The sequence below is a fragment of the Schistocerca serialis genome, unplaced genomic scaffold (genome assembly GCF_023864345.2).
Source record: "Schistocerca serialis cubense isolate TAMUIC-IGC-003099 unplaced genomic scaffold, iqSchSeri2.2 HiC_scaffold_295, whole genome shotgun sequence".
NCBI classification, from domain to species: Eukaryota; Metazoa; Arthropoda; class Insecta; order Orthoptera; family Acrididae; genus Schistocerca; species Schistocerca serialis.
In genome coordinates, this window is record NW_026047863.1 from 62,501 (window position 1) to 67,500 (window position 5,000).

The 5,000-nt window shown below is 51.6% G+C and overlaps 1 non-coding gene across 1 annotated transcript in view; it reads right to left on the bottom strand.

Annotated features, from left to right (window-relative positions):
* LOC126444672 (small subunit ribosomal RNA) overlaps nt 1–1,329 on the bottom strand; it is a 1,909-nt gene extending 580 nt beyond the window's left edge. Inside the window, exon 1 of the ribosomal RNA XR_007582680.1 lies at nt 1–1,329. This exon is cut by the window's left edge and continues 580 nt beyond it. This is a non-coding gene — a ribosomal RNA (small subunit ribosomal RNA).
* Between the last annotated feature and the right edge of the window lie 3,671 nt (nt 1,330–5,000).

Genomic DNA, 5,000 nt, shown 5'->3' on the forward strand with positions numbered 1-5,000 from the left:
ATCCTTCCGGTGTCCGGGCCTGGTGAGGTTTCCCGTGTTGAGTCAAATTAAGCCGCAGGCTCCACTCCTGGTGGTGCCCTTCCGTCAATTCCTTTAAGTTTCAGCTTTGCAACCATACTTCCCCCGGAACCCAAAAGCTTTGGTTTCCCGGAGGCTGCCCGCCGAGTCATCGGAGGAACTGCGGCGGATCGCTGGCTGGCATCGTTTATGGTTAGAACTAGGGCGGTATCTGATCGCCTTCGAACCTCTAACTTTCGTTCTTGATTAATGAAAACATACTTGGCAAATGCTTTCGCTTCTGTTCGTCTTGCGACGATCCAAGAATTTCACCTCTAACGTCGCAATACGAATGCCCCCGCCTGTCCCTATTAATCATTACCTCGGGTTCCGAAAACCAACAAAATAGAACCGAGGTCCTATTCCATTATTCCATGCACACAGTATTCAGGCGGGCTTGCCTGCTTTAAGCACTCTAATTTGTTCAAAGTAAACGTGCCGGCCCACCGAGACACTCAATAAAGAGCACCCTGGTAGGATTTCAACGGGGTCCGCCTCGGGACGCACGAGCACGCACGAGGCGGTCGCACGCCTTCGGCTCGCCCCACCGGCAGGACGTCCCACGATACATGCCAGTTAAACACCGACGGGCGGTGAACCAACAGCGTGGGACACAAATCCAACTACGAGCTTTTTAACCGCAACAACTTTAATATACGCTATTGGAGCTGGAATTACCGCGGCTGCTGGCACCAGACTTGCCCTCCAATAGATACTCGTTAAAGGATTTAAAGTGTACTCATTCCGATTACGGGGCCTCGGATGAGTCCCGTATCGTTATTTTTCGTCACTACCTCCCCGTGCCGGGAGTGGGTAATTTGCGCGCCTGCTGCCTTCCTTGGATGTGGTAGCCGTTTCTCAGGCTCCCTCTCCGGAATCGAACCCTGATTCCCCGTTACCCGTTACAACCATGGTAGGCGCAGAACCTACCATCGACAGTTGATAAGGCAGACATTTGAAAGATGCGTCGCCGGTACGAGGACCGTGCGATCAGCCCAAAGTTATTCAGAGTCACCAAGGCAAACGGACCGGACGAGCCGACCGATTGGTTTTGATCTAATAAAAGCGTCCCTTCCATCTCTGGTCGGGACTCTGTTTGCATGTATTAGCTCTAGAATTACCACAGTTATCCAAGTAACGTGGGTACGATCTAAGGAACCATAACTGATTTAATGAGCCATTCGCGGTTTCACCTTAATGCGGCTTGTACTGAGACATGCATGGCTTAATCTTTGAGACAAGCATATGACTACTGGCAGGATCAACCAGGGAGCTGCGTCAACTAGAGCTGAGCAGCCGGCCGCCCGGGAGTGTGTCCCGGGGGCCCGCGCGAACACGCAAGCGTCCGCTCAATTATTCTGCAAACAGGAGGAGGCTGAGCTCCCCTGCACAACACACCTCGAAACCCTCTCAGGTCCCGGCGGCGCGCAGCGCCGTCCTAAGTACTTGGTCGGGTTCGAGAGAGGCGCAATCGCCCGGAGTTAGGCGAGTAGACGCTTTAGGTGCGACCACCCGTGCTCCCAACTGAGCTTGCCGCTGCCGACAGAGGCCCGGGAGCGTGCTGTCGTGGCATTGCCGGCGGGAGACAACACGCGCCACCTACGGTGACCGGCAGCTCCAACGCCAGCGCCACAGAAGGACAAAAGCCCCACTTGGGTGCCGAAGCGAACTCTCCCAGCACAGCGCACGCGCCAACACGTCCGCACAGCTGCGATACAAACCACCTGCGAGAACCGCTGGGGCGACCGAGCAGCAGACGGCGTCGCGGCGCCGAGCGCCGGGCGGCGGCGCATCCTCAGCGCACACAGTCCTCAATCGGACCAGCACACTGCAGATGGCCACCGCGCTTCGCACCGGGCCCGCGAGGACCTACTTTGGCCGCAAGGCGCCGCGAGCAGGGGGCCCCGGCGCGCAGCTGCGCCGCCTGCCGCGTCCGTCGGCCGGCGCGCCTGCCACTGGCCGCCCCCACCAGCCGGCTGTAGCGCGTGCGCCCACGCACCGCGCTGCCAGCACGCCGGGCGGCCCCCCCTCACCGGCCGGGGACAGTCTCACCCAGCCACCGCCGCGTATCGCCTCACACCCAGATCCCCTTTCACGTTCGTGGGCATGGTGGGTATCCCTGAAACAACCAGTTAATAGCTCGACCGATCGTCGCCAACACTGATTCACCTCTAGCGAGAACAACCGCACCACAACGGGTTACCTGTTGTTCATTTGCGTAACGTCACCAGCAAACGTAGACGTCCATCGCCATTTGCAACGAGTATTGCATGCCTGTGTCAGGTGTCACAACACACTACGTCTGCCCACATAGACGCAACAACATGTGCACGCCTCGAGAACACGTGGAAGGTAGCCCCCGTACGTATGCGGTGTCCATTGCGCGAACGACTGTCAGCCGGCCTCTGCAGGATGTCGCAGATGTGGAACGCGGTGCAACATGCTATCACGGTGTGTGAGAAGAGACGACTACGTCCGAATACACGCTCCACTACATCAACAGACTGCTCATGCTGATCGCCATCGAGGGCGTCCGTTCCTCCCACACGTCTGAATGGCGTACCACACTGCAATCCAGCTCTTATAGGGAGACGACACGTAGCTGCGTGCACAATATTTGGACTGTATGGTCTGCCGTTGCTAGGCGCAGTCGTCGTACGGTCACACATGTGCCACGATGTATCATTCAGTACATACGGACCAATGTGCAGTACAGTTTGTGGGTTTTGCGTACATCGGCGGACAGGTGACAGGCCGTACCACAACGTAGGCTGAGTACGTCGGCATGCGAAGGGCATTGAACATGCAAACTTCTCAACGACCAGCTTGCGAAGGCAGGGGGGAAGGGGGGGGGGGGCATGTACGTCCTGCTGCTATCCACATTACAGTGTATAGCAGGAGCATGTGGAAAGTCAGCAACACCTGCAAGGTGTTTAACATGACGCGATACACAGGGGACCGGGCAGTGCGAATAGCGAACTATATTGCGAGGGTTGCGGTTAGGCAACACTACACTAATTTAACGAGTTGCATAACAATTACAGAGCAGGTTAAGGCGCAATATAGGTTAGGTTAAGGCACAACATGGGTTACGTTAAAGCACAACATGGGTTACGTTAAAGCACAACATGGGTTACGTTAAAGCACAACATGGGTTACGTTAAAGCACAATTTAGGTTACGTTAAAGCACAATTTAGGTTACGTTGAAGCACAATTTAGGTTACGTTGAAGCACAATTTAGGTTACGTTGAAGCACAATTTAGGTTACGTTGAAGCACAATTTAGGTTACGTTGAAGCACAAATTAGGTTACGTTGAGGCACAAATTAGGTTACGTTGAGGCACAAATTAGGTTACGTTGAGGCACAAATTAGGTTACGTTGAGGCACAAATTAGGTTACGTTGAGGCACAATATGGGTTAGGTTGAGGCACAATATGGGTTAGGTTGAGGCACAATATGGGTTAGGTTGAGGCACAATATGGGTTAGGTTGAGGCACAATATGGGTTAGGTTGAGGCACAAATTGGGTTAGGTTGAGGCACAATATGGGTTAGGTTAAGGCACAATATGGGTTAGGTTAAGGTACAATATGGGTTAGGTTAAGGTACAATATGGGTTAGGTTAAGGTACAATATGGGTTAGGTTAAGGTACAATATGGGTTAGGTTAAGGTACAATATGGGTTAGGTTAAGGCACAATATGGGTTAGGTTAAGGCACAACATGGGTTAGGTTAAGGCACAACATGGGTTAGGTTAAGGCACAACATGGGTTAGGTTAAGGCACAACATGGGTTAGGTTTAAGGCACAACATGGGTTAGGTTAAGGCACAATATGGGTTAGGTTAAGGCACAATATGGGTTAGGTTAAGGCACAACATGGGTTAGGTTAAGGCACAATATGGGTTAGGTTAAGGCACAACATGGGTTAGGTTAAGGCACAACATGGGTTAGGTTAAGGTACAATATGGGTTAGGTTAAGGTACAATATGGGTTAGGTTAAGGTACAATATGGGTTAGGTTAAGGTACAATATGGGTTAGGTTAAGGTACAATATGGGTTAGGTTAAGGTACAATATGGGTTAGGTTAAGGTACAATATGGGTTAGGTTAAGGTACAATATGGGTTAGGTTAAGGTACAATATGGGTTAGGTTAAGGCACAACATGGGTTAGGTTAAGGCACAACATGGGTTAGGTTAAGGCACAACATGGGTTAGGTTAAGGCACAACATGGGTTAGGTTAAGGCACAACATGGGTTAGGTTAAGGCACAACATGGGTTAGGTTAAGGCACAACATGGGTTAGGTTAAGGCACAACATGGGTTAGGTTAAGGCACAACATGGGTTAGGTTAAGGCACAACATGGGTTAGGTTAAGGTACAATATGGGTTAGGTTAAGGCACAACATGGGTTAGGTTAAGGCACAACATGGGTTAGGTTAAGGCACAACATGGGTTAGGTTAAGGCACAACATGGGTTAGGTTAAGGCACAACATGGGTTAGGTTAAGGCACAACATGGGTTAGGTTAAGGCACAACATGGGTTAGGTTAAGGCACAACATAGGTTAGGTTAAGGCACAACATAGGTTAGGTTAAGGCACAACATAGGTTAGGTTAAGGCACAACATACGTTAGGTTAAGGCACAACGTAGGTTAGGTTAAGGCACAACGTAGGTTAGGTTAAGGCGCAATGTAGGTTAGGTTAAGGTACGATATAGCTGAGGTTAAGGTACAATATCGCTTAGGTTAAGGTACACATTGTTGTAGGGAAAGGTGTATTGGGGGGGGGGGGGGGCGGCAGGTTCGTTGATAGTGATTATCGTAAGTGCATGCCTGCGGGATCATCCGATTTGTCACGTCAGGATGCACTTGTGGCTCATGACAGGCGGCGCTCCGATTCCAAGGTTATGGCAGATGTGTGTCTTTCATTCCTGCCATTGTTTG